We start from the raw sequence: 13,002 nt of genomic DNA, 5'->3' as shown, positions 1-13,002 counted from the left end.
AGCTCACCACCGGAGCGGTGGTCACCTTACCACCGGAAATCCAGACAGCTGAATAGGCCTTAAGACCCCTAAGAAATGTGTCACAAATATTTCACATCAAACAATTAATTTGGTGATGCGTCACTCATTCATACAGGTTGATGCTTTCATTTGTGCCGAAAAATCGACCTTGTTTGGAGAAGTAATTGTAATCGCTGTGCAATATTCTCATTCTGTGTGGATGTAATCATGAGACAAATGATTGTCTCATATTTTCTATTTCTAGAAGAAATAGATATTTTCTATTTCTTCTATTTAAATGAATGCAAATTATTCACATTAAATAAACACTCCAGAGATATCATGACCTTCAGAGTTAAATTAACCCATTTTGGGCAGGAACCCCTTTTGGTGTTTTAAGCATTACGTTATACTTTAGCTATTGAAAGATAGCAGATCTACAAGCTCATAGCTCACAAGCTACGAGCTTGTAGGACTGCTATTTTTGAAAAGTCATGAAAATGTGGTGCAAATCTTTGAATATATATTTCAGAGCGAACATTTTTAACTAAAATATTTGCTTCTGGGGGGTGACCGGAACGACATATTTTGAAATGGGGGTCCGTGGCCCAATAGAGATAATTCTGGGGGTCCTTAACATGAAAAAGGTTGAGCAACCACAGACATAGAAACATGGGTTTTTCAGATTTTTTTTAGGATTTTGAAGCCTCGACCCCAGTCCAAAATGGGTTAACACGCCTCACTACAGTGTGTAACTTTTGTTTAATTAATACAATGTCATTTTGTATGTTAATACAATATGACTTATTCAATTACGGTGGCTGTATTTGGTCTCCCTGCTCTTCTATCGAGACATTCAGAATCGTGTCAAAGGTCAGGATCACCTAGACACAGGATCTGACCCGGGATCAGAATTGATCCCCCGAGCAAGGAGGCCGGCTCTATTAGCTCCATGGTAAAGATGCCAGCGCTTTCAAACCGGGTTCAAATCCGGGGTAGAAGAGGAACGTTACGTTTAGTGCTGCTTTATCAAATGGGGGTCCACTCCATGGCCTAATGCATTTCAATCCGGGGGTCCTTGACATTAAGAAGGTTGAGAATCAATGGTCTATGGCTGCCTTCCCTAATCCCTACCCTCATTTAACCCGAGATCAGATTCTAAAAATGTCTTCTACATCCTGACAGTTTTCTGAAAAAGCTATGTTTCTATGTCAGTCGTTCTTCGATCTTAATAGCAGACCTACAAGCTCGTGGTGCGCTATGAGCTTGTCGATCTGCTATTTTTCAATAGCTAAAGCATAACATAATGCTAACACCAAAAGGGGTTCCCGCTCTAAAAAACACTTAGGCCCCATTTACACTGGTAGCCAAATCCAGCCTGAATCAGATCTGAGCCACATCCAGATTGGAATCTGATTTGTTTAAATGAGTCATGTGACTAATTTAAAAATCTGGATGTGGCACAGATCTTTATAGGTGGCTGCAAATCGGAGCTGGCTCCATTAAAAAAGTATCCCCCCCTTCCCTTTGTCCTCAACTCGTTTATATCATGTTTTTGCATATTACTGTAGATATGTGTCTATCATTAATGTTTTCGAATTGAGTACATGATGACACCAAGGGAAACAAGTAGAAAGGCTTTCTTGGTTTCATCCTTCTAGCAAACCTTGTATTGTACTGTAGTCCCCTGTGCAAACTGCTATTAACCCATTTTGGGCGGGAACCCCTTTTGGTGTTCTAAGCATTATGTTATGCTTTAGCTATTGGAAAATAGCAGATCTACAAGCTCAACTGCAGGTCGCCGCACACCATGCACACCAGCAGCTGGTTGAGCGGGTCGTGGTCCATGTGGTAGCGGTTCCTCCACACGCCGTCCGAGACGGGCCCGTCTTCGCTGCTGTTGTTGTCGTCGTCGTCGTACTCCGAGAACAGCAGCTCGTCCGAGTCGTCTGAAGGAAAACATGCAGTCAAAAAGGACAATGACGCCTCAATCAATCAATCATCTACACAGTAGTACACAGTGATACAAATTTGATTTAATCATCTACACAGTGATAAAGGATTTCTTAAGAGATTTGGGGCTTTATTTTCCTTTTGTCTTAAGTACCAGGTCTTATTACCTAACTTGAGTGAACTAACCTGGTGCTTAAGACACGCAAAATACAGCCCTTGGTGTATTAAAAAAAAGAAAGACATTTTTAAGTAGGGGACCAAGCATAGAGCCTTGGAGAACCCCTGGTCAATGAAGTACCGGTATGTAGGGAATACGTGGTTAAAGTGTGACCTAAAATTCAAACAAAAGTTAATACCGCACCTTCCACTGGTGCATGGTAGCTGTAGTATCCTAGTTCGGCCTCAGAGGAAGTGCTGCTCAGAGTCCCCATAGGAGTGTTCCCACTGGCTAGAATCCTGCAGAGGTGACAAGAGTAGAGGAGGGGATATGTCTGTGAGTTTGACGAAAACGTTTATAGCACAGCAAGAATAACTTTCCGTAGCAATACCATACACGCACGTTAAAACATGAAATGTTTTTGTTAAATGGTGCATTTATATAGTACCTCTATATAAAGTGCTTTACAGTGTGCAATACAGTCACCCACTCACACACACATTCATACACCAAGAGTGGAGGCAGACCTGAACACACCTACAGTACCTGCTCACTGGGAGCAGTTAGTGGTTTAAATTATCCGACACTAAATGCTAAATAGTTAAATCTCCCAATTATGAATATTATGATAATTGTCACTGTCACTTTAGAGTGTTCAGCTTCAGGCCGGAGGTGTCCCCATCTCTCCAGCTCTTTAGCAAACACAAAATAGATTTTCAGGTGGGGTCGCCAATTTAATAGAATCAGGAGAGACAACCCATTTATCATCTTAAATGATGTAGCATTCCAGTTCCAATGTTGCCTGCGCGCATTTCATGTATCCTGTATGAGATCTCGTGCATGAAATCGATATATTGACCTGAAAATGTATTTTCTGTTTATACAAAAGAGCTAGAGAGACTCCCGTTACTGAACAAACACTCCAGACGTGCGTGCGTGTGTAGAACAGTTGCCAATAGCTCGACTCTATGATGTATAATTAGATCTCTCAAAGTCTTACCTCAGTCTTCATAGCCCGGTGCTGGCCCTGGGCCGGCAGGATGGTGGCCTTTCTTTGCCCAACTTCAAATTATACTATCGGGCTTTCACCCTTCGCCCCCTTTTAAGATATTTTGACTCAACTAAAGCGTTATTCATAGTCTGATTTATCGGTGGTGAGGTGACCACCACTCTCCCCAGCCATTCTACAACATGACGTCACAGAGCCGCGGTGAAGAGCAAACCACCACTCTCCCCAGCCATTCTCTCTGTTTTTACTCACCACCGCTCCACGTTATTACAGTGCCTGGGGCCTGGCTTTGGGCGCTCTGGGGAGCGTTGCTGATGGCCCACTCTTTTGGCCCTCAGACTCTGTGCCCGCCGGGTAGAGGATAAGACTACCATGGAGGTACGCAGGTTTGAGGGTGTGTTCGATGAAGATTCTGAGGGGGACGCGGTGGACGAGGGCGGAGCAGAGATCTGGGGGGAGGCCTTGGGACGTTGGGGGCACTTTTGCACTCGCTGACCGTGCTGAGCGTCTCTTCCAGAAGTTTCTTCATGGAGGCCACGGCGAGGAGCGTGGTGGCTTGGCTGTCGGCACTCTGGGCTGGGTCGGGCTCTGCCTGGGGTCCTCCAAGGGAAGGTGGCAATGGAGCCGGTGGGGGTTTGAGATCTGGACAGATGGCTTGTTCTGGCTGAGAACTGCTGGTGTCGAGTCTCTCTCTTGTTTTATCTCATCTGACTGCAGTGTGGTAGGCGCGCGATGGGGAAGAGGTTGGATATTCACTACATGGTTAGGAACCACACAAGGCCCCAGCACCGCACCGCACCAGGCCCCAGCACCACACCAGCAGCAGCAGCACCGTTAACCTACACCGCACCACCCCCCAGCACAGCCGGCAGGCCACGTGAGGACACCACAGGACACCCCAGCACATCCGGAGACCCCAGCACCGCCCCAGCACCGCACCAGGCCCCAGCACCGCACCAGGCCCCAGCAGCTGAGGAAAGCATTGGAGGAAGCATTGGAGGAAGCATTGGAGGAAGGAGCTTTGCACCAAGCAAAGCGCCGTCATACATAAACTAAAAAAGAACAACAAGGATCTCAGGAAGGAGAGGACGGAGGACGGAGAGGACGGAGGACGGATAAGGAGTTTGAGATCAGCCGCCAGCCGGGGTGAACCACCATGCACCACTGAAACAGAAGATGGACATGGTGGTAAGGCAACATTGCAACTTGTAGTATATTAGTGTTAAAGTAATATTTTGACACTGATGACAATACACCATGTCCTTGCACAACCAATGCACAGCAATATGTGCCCCTATGTATTCTATCTTATTTCCAACTACTTCCCGTCTGCATTTACACCCTATTCTCCATGTGCATCAATCACACTCATTACTCACACCCTTCCTTCTTTTTTCTGCATACATACCCTTCACCAACACACAAAAACATACTCAGGGTGTCTCCGGTGAAGAGGGGCATGGTGGTACATCCCGGCTGGCGGCTGGTGGTCCTGCTCCCACTTGAAGAACAACAGTAAATTAGAAAGTCCTCATAGAAATACCCAATACGGACATTTTGTGTGCATGCATGCTTATTTGCTTGACTTAACTAAGGTTAAGGTTAGATGGTATTTCTTGAGGCGGCTGAGTGATAAGTGGGCGAACCAACACTCAGTAAGGGGCAAAGCGATGGTGCTCACCTCCTTAATTGGTTACGTTTTTTTTTTTACATATGCTTGAAAAGATTTGTTGATTTTATGGATGCTTTTATTGGTGACTATCAGTGGGAGTTTGTAGCCTATTCGGTTAGTTAACCTATAGCCTAAGTGGGAGTATAAGAATCAATATTTTTGAGAAATCGAAGTGGCATCAATGCGCATAAGAATACTCTAAGAGGTTAGGATGAGTATAGAGATGGAAATGTTCTAGCAAGCGAAGCCAGTGTATTGAGAATATGGAACATCTGTGTCAGGAGTTATTTAAAGGACAACTTTAGTTTTTTTAAACCAAGGTTCATGTTTTAGGTGACATAACTGACATATTGAGCCTATGATACACAGTATGGCATCCCCCTAGTACCTCTACCTTCACATTAAGTAGATCCTGTGATTATTTGTGGCAAGATGTAATTTCGTAGGGTCTAGCAGGACTATAGTAAATATTAATAAAGAAATTGCGTAAAAAATTGAAAAAGGACGTATTTAGCCCCATGTTCGAATGCCCCCGCCCCCCTGTCAAAAATAGCTAAAATCGCTAAAACGAAAGAAAGCAGCAAATGAAAACAAATTAACACTCACCTTTTACTTTGTCTAATAACAACCTAAAACATCAACCTTGATTGAAAAAAACTAAAGCTGTCCTTTAAAATGCTTGTTTCTTACAGGAGTGGCTATGGCGTACCTGGTTTTCTCTGGCCGGCCTGTTGTATTAAAATTCTATTCTGAAACAAAAGCAAAACAAAAGTGTCAGTGCACCCCCCCACAGCCGTCTAGGATTTTCAGTGTGGTCGGCATAGACATGAGCACTGCATAATGATATCTGGCCAAACTCGCAATGAGTCACCACTGCGTGATTTGGAATCACCTCAGCTCCAGGAACCCCTACTGTGATTGGCCAGTAGTCGCTGTGATTGACAGTTCTCGTTTTTGCAACTATGCCTAAACCTAAACTTAGAAACCTCTAAATTGCTCTCAATTACAGGAGATGGATACTCCAGGGCAGGGGTTTTCAACCTTTTTATACCAAGTACCACTACAGAATATATCTGGCTCTCCATGTACCACCAACTGATTATTATACAAATAGGGGAGCGTAGACCTGCCCCATCATATTCAGCTATTAACACAGGAGGAAAATGTAATTTATTATTTTAATTGTTTTTTTTGTTCCATTCTCGAGCCAATGTTGCTGCTGCTCTGATGACACTGTCTAATCAGCAAAACTGATAATATTTCAAATGCGATAAAATCCGTTCTCAAATCTTCTAAGTGACTAGATTAAGCCAGACTAAATCTAAGATTTAGAAACTTTTAGTAATTCTAGTAAGACTAAAACATAAATCGCGAAAGCAAACATTCTTTATTCTGTACTTAGGCCTATACAATTGTATGGTACAGAACACTGAAGTCCTTAAACCAGAAACCTAACCCTATAACCTCAGTAAAACATGCCTGCCCGGGAGCCAATCAGAAACACGGTAAGGCGGTTCCTGACCGTCCTGGAACGGCGGTGGGATCCTGGAACAGCGGTGGGATTCCAAATCATGCGTCACCATCAGGTTTTTGCTGCCAAATTGCACCAGTGCATTCTGATGTCTAAAATGGTGCTGCCTAGTACACAAAATGTGCACAGGCTGGATTAGCAAGATATGTGGTAGTATTGCTTGAAATACAGTGAGACAACCATGAAACAAAAGTACCTTTGTCAAGGCCGTCCCCAATCTTGCCTTCGTTGAATATCTTTTGGCAATTGCCCAATTTCTCTCCTTCCTGAGATCCTGGAGGGGTTGTTTTCAATCAGTTATGTGGAGTAAGCTGCTGACATACTGTATGCTAAATAATTAGAATAGTAATCACTTAACATGGAGTGCCGTGATTTTTTTTTTTCTGCCCGTTTTCCAGGTGTTTATGAGTTGACAGTACTTCATAAGACCTCTTTGTGTGGTTGAAATTTTAACAAATACTGTACAAATATATACACACACACACACACACACACACACACACACACACACACACACACACACACACACACACACACACACACACACACACACACACACACACACACACACACACACACACACACACACACACACACACACACACACACACACACACACACACACACACACACACACACACACACACACACACCCCTGATGATTATGTTTTAGGGTGGAAATAAATCATGGCACTCCATCTTTAAAGGTATATTAAAGAAACTTTTGGTAATTCCAAAAGTCTGCTCAGGCTTATATGAACACCCCAGGCAGTTTATAAATTGCTCGGTTCAGCATTTTGTTATTTGACATTCATTTTAGCTGCTATACAAACCCATTGTAACTTCAAACTCAACAAAAATACCCATACTTTTTTCTGGTGACTGATATTGTCCATCTAATGCTCTCAAAGAAATTATTTAACTGGGACAAACAACAGAATGGACAGAGGTCCATATGGGAATGCCAATATATGATCATATTGTGACAGACTCATGATAACCATTGTGGTTGCCGCAAAGGTCGCAGTTAACTATGGAATCATCACGGTGACCTGGGCACCTGGGGGCCTGGCTGGGGTGACTGACGGGAATTGCGAGTGTCATGACAGAGTGATAGGCAATGTTCCCTCAAAAAAGAATTAGGTCTGAGCTAACACTCAAACCTCCTGAGCAGACATCAGCAACTACTGCATGAGCAAACATACGTCACCTTGAAACCAACTATTCAAACGTTAGATAATGCGAAGTGAGCGCACCTCACTTCACACAGCTGTTACAAGTTACAACATTTTTATTTTATATCAAGGTGGTAGGCTAGAAATTTTAGGAATATTCAGGTACTGATATAGTCTATATCTGGGGAGTGCATTCCACAGGACAACTAGCCCACATTAGCTTATAATAAGCAGACCTGGCAACACTGCAAACCAGCGCTTTCTGCAATTTGCATGGTGGAAAATAATCTTTGGTCGGTAGACTGTCTTTGTGCAGATAAAAAATGCTAGTCTGTTGCAATATGAGAGTTTTAAGTAGTCTTTGCCTGGTCTGGACAAGTCACCTTAAGGGGATCTGCCCCATCCCCCTCTTTGGGGTGGTGCTTTGATAATGAGAACTACTACTCACCTATGAATTAATTAAATTAGCATTCCTGTACTTCATCTAGGCCTAGTGTAAACTCTAAAATTATAGCTGTGCTACATTAACACTGGGAATAAAACTAGAAAATGAACTACAGAGCTGTGTCAAATTATAGCTGTGTTACATTAACAATTAACTACTCATCATCATTTTTCGACCGCGGTAGAGATCATGGATTCCACAATGCTACGCCAGACTTCCTGGTCATGCACTAGAATGAATAAAGAGGATGGTGCACGGAGGCGCAGCCTAGGCTCCTTGGGAGGTTTGCACATGTGCAGTGTAAACAGGAACTGCAATGATGAAGTGTTACCACACTTGTGTTACAACCCCCCCCCCCCCCGCTTTTCACCTCACTATGTTTATTTTCCCTTTTTACCTCCTTTATGATGAATTCCTGTTCTGTTCATTGACTATAGAAGTGTCTATTTGTACGTCTCTAAATGTTTTGATGAATTGAACATGGTGGACCCTCTTGTAAACAAGTGTAATGCTTAATTGGGTCGTCCACTCAGTTAACAGTCTTTGTATTGAGTTTGTGCTTGAAATGTACTGTAATTCTGCAAACTGTTTATAAATATTTCAATCAATCAATCTAACTACCACAGAGCTGTGTTACATTAACACTGGGAGTAAAACTATTATCACTGCAACTATCATTAGCATTCTGCCTCTGGACGAGTTCTCCCGCCCTCTGGGCGAGCACCCCCCCCTCCCCCCTCAGAAGCAGTTCACGGTTGGATTTCATATGACGGCCTATTCTGCCGTAAGCAGTGAGGGTGTTCAAATGGAGTTTGAGGTTACAATGGATTTGTAAAAAAAAGAGGGCAGGGCAGATAAACACATATCAAAATACTGAATCAAGTAACTTAAAAACTGTCTGAGGTGTTCACATGAGCTTGAGTAGAGGATGAGTAGGGTTTTTTAAGTGAAATATCCCTTTAAATATATATATATATATATATATATATATATATATATATATATATATATATAGGACAACTTACTGCATCAAACTTATTTATTAGCAAGTGCTAATAAATAAGTTTGATGCAGTAAGTTGTCCGTCTGTTCCCTGGAGTGTGCAGTCCCTTCCTTGGAAGGTTTTTCCTCTCTTTTTTGATGTCTATGCCTGCTAACTAGACTTGAAAATGTTTACAATATAGTTTGCCTAAAATAAGGACCCTGCATGGTTCACAACTTCACATGTACCTGTATGTGTGCCAACACGCGTTTGTGCCGCGACATTCGAAATCCCACCCGGGTTGTGCTTATAACCACGCCCCTATGTGGCCGTTTCGGAAGTTCCTCTCGCCTCTCAGCCTCTCGCCTCCAACGAGGAGAGAGTCTGCGGACTAGACCTAAATATATTACTCTATGGACTAGACCTAAATATATTACTCTATAGACTAGACCTAAATATATTACTCTACGGACTAGACCTAAATATATTACTCTATGGCCAGTAGCCAAGTGGCTACTGGCCAATCACAGCCTTGCACAACCAGAGTAGGTTTTCGGAGAACGTGTTTGTGCCTCACCTTATGTTTTCTAAGGTGTTCTTTTTCTTCTTCGTTCTTCTTCTTTAGGACGGCGCTTTGCTCGGTGCAAAGCGCCGTCATCTCCTTTATGACGGCACTTTGCACCGAGCAAAGCGCCGTCCTCTTCTTTAAGACGGCGCTTTGCTTGGTGAAACGCTCCTCCAACGCTTGGCGCTTCTCCTCCAACTTCTCCAACGCTTGGCGCTTCTCCTCCAATGCTCGCCTCAGCTGGTTCCTACACACACACACACACACACACACACACACACACACATCAGACTTGGCTCCAGAGTGACTTTAAGTGTGAACATAAGTAGAGTGACCAATCCATCTTATAGTAAATAACATACTTAGCATTTTTGGTCAAGCAAACAAAAAAGAAAAGGGGATAGAGTGAATATTGTATCATAAAATGAGGATCCTCCTCAATATTGACTTTCATTTCCCAGGACCTGTGACCATCCGACACTGAATGTTGGCAACACCACTATAGAGCTTCGCAGCCCCGCCCCCTTTCAGAACAACGAGGGACCCAGGAGAATTTCCCGTTCATTTTTCCCATAGACGTTTCAAAAAGTATTTATATAAAGACAGAAGCCTAAGGCTTCACTCACACGTGCACATATTGTTGTATATCTGATGCATGAGACTTCTTTACTGATGCAAGCTCACAATTCATTTCCAATGGGAGTCACATGGTTTGACACAACATTTGTTGTATGAGGGGGAGGGGGGCAGTCGAAACACAGCCGAAAGCTGTACAACAAATATGTTGTGTCAAACCATGTGACTTCCATTGGAAATGCATTGGGGTGGCCATGACACTTAAGGGCAGTCTGGTTAAGTTCGGTGGAAAGATCAGACTTTAATTTTTTCTCCGAAGTAGAGTTCGGCGAGTCACAACATCTGGGAGTGCAGCTTTCAGAACAAAAAATCAGAGGAATGCGTTTCAGAAGTTGCAAGTGACGTCATGTTGTAGTTGTACCGGAGCTTTCCGACGAAAAGTTCGATGGTCAGAGACAGTATGGACCGCACCCTTTGTTTACATTTAGCATCCATTAATGTTGTATGCTACTGTAGATCGATAGGTGTGAGTGAGGCCTTAGGCCTGACTCACACCTTCGCATCTAGCATACAACATTGATGCATGCTAGATGTATGAAAGGAGTCGTTTACATTTTGCCCCAATGCATTTCCAATGGAAGTCACATGGTTTGACACAACATTTGTGTTCGGCTTTCGGCTGTGTTTCGACTGCCCCCCTCCCCCTCATACAACACAAATGTGTCAAACCATGTGACTCCCATTGGAAATGAATTGCGAGCTTGCATCAGTCAATAAGTCTCATGCATCAGCTATACATCAATCTGTTGTGAAGGTGTGAGTTAGGCCTTAGACTAAGACAACTCTGATCGTGACAAATCATGACAAAAAAGAATTGGGCCGAACAAATGATTAGAAACAAGAAAAAAAGGGCAGGGTACAACCATTTTTGTTGTTTTTCTCTTTCGTAATTATTTGTTAGGCCCAAAATATTGTGTTTATTGTCATGATTTGTCACAATACGAGTTGGCTTTGTCCGAGGCTTACAGGTAAATACTTTCTGAAACGTCTATGAGAAAAGTGCATGGGAAATTTTGCGACAGCCAAAGTAGCGTCAACGTCCTGACGTCACTTGCTCATCCCCTGGTTCATGGAAGTTTTCCTCTATGGAGAACAACATGGGGTCATCTTAAAATCATCTCATAAGAATTGTGGTCCAAATAAATTAACAAACTCAGTGGTGCTGGGGCCTGGTGCCGTGCTGGGGCCTGGTGCCACGCTGGGGCCTGGTGCCACGCTGGGGCCTGGTGCCACGCTGGGGCCTGGTGCCACGCTGGGGTGTCCTCTTCTGACGGCTTTACTGGGGGGTGGTGCGAGGTATGCTGTTGCTGCTGGTGCTGTGCTGGGCTGAAAAATAAAGTTAGTGGACATGGTATTTGTCATTGCATATTGCATGGGATATAGCCATGTAATATTTAGGCATCTACATTGAAATTACCCAAAATACCAACAAAACACCGAAAATAGCCACTCTTCAAGCTCAGTGTTGCCTGCGACGTGTTTTGAGCTTGTAGATCTGCTATAATTCGGTGTTTACTTTGCCAATGCCAACAACTAACAAAACACGTGCTCCACTTGAGTTCTCCTGCAATTGCGGTGCAATTACCTAGAATCCTAGATAGCTGAATTCACACAAGTCTCTCAGTAGCCATTACTCTCTCGGACCTCTGACCTCTCCAGCTCTGCAAGAGTCTGCTGATCATAGGATCACGCTGCAGCACATGAGCTTGTAGATCGTTACTTTGTCACGGTACACAGTAGGATGCAACTACTCATGTTACATATTTCGTATGTTATACATGTTTGAAACATTTATTTTATTAAATCAATAGCCATAAATGCATATCCACATTTTTCAGGACCTTTGACTCTTCCAGGACGTTTTGTTCCGTTTGTTTTTTTCTCATTTAAACATATTTCCAGGAATGGGAACCATGAGTTTCTTCCCCTGTCACATGTCCAGGGATCAAATAAAATAACTACTGTGTCGTACCCACCTGTTTGAGTCTCCACAACCGATTTGTGTGAAAGAAATCTTCTTTCGACTTGCACAGCACATTGCCTACCGCCACCTGTCACAGTACAAGAAACAAGGAACAACTTATTTTGTTTGTTTTCGTTCCCTGTGAGGGTGATTCTAACATGGAGTCGATTCTGCTGTGGTTTAAGTCAGGTCCAATGAAGATATATGGTGTGGTGTTGATTACAAACTGATTCTTTCCCAGAAATGAACTACCGGTGTTGATTAAGTCGACAAAAACTGACGATAAATGTTTTTCTCACTGACAAACTAAAAACTAATAGTCCGGGAGCGAAAGGGTGATTTTTGGCTGAACGTGGCTGAAAGTTTTTTTCTCAACTGATACTTGGAGCCACCTCTTAAGAATTCAAGAGGGTGCCCAGCAGAGTTGGGTGTAACGAGTAACGGAAAATCTCGTTACTGTAACGACACTACTTTGGTCGGTAGCGAGTAATATAACAACACTACTCCTCCAAAATTGATAATCACACTACAGTTACTGGTCGCTTTAGTGCTGCAGTTACTCGTTACTTAATTGCGTCATGTGGCTGCTTTCAGCAGTGTTGCTTTGGACTAATGCACACAACGGAGATGAGTTGAACATGAACAGTAATGGTGCGCTGGAGTCGCGGACTAGAACATGTCAAATTTACGTTGTTTCGGTATTAAAATCTCCGCAGCAGCACTGCTCAGTGCTCACAGCGTCTCTCTCACTGTCAACCCCACTGTCACAGAGACGGAGCAGTTGGGGTGTTGCCATGTCCGCTTATTATAAGCGACTTTGGGCTTGTATTATAATAGCCTAGTCAGGCTTCTTTTGGGCTTGTTTTCATAGACATGGCTGCTTGTTTCTCTTCCAAAACCTGGCAACACTGCCA

This window comes from Protomyctophum parallelum, assembly GCF_964188405.1.
Source record: "Protomyctophum parallelum genome assembly, chromosome: 15".
NCBI lineage: Eukaryota > Metazoa > Chordata > Actinopteri > Myctophiformes > Myctophidae > Protomyctophum > Protomyctophum parallelum.
This window is presented reverse-complemented; position numbering follows the sequence as displayed.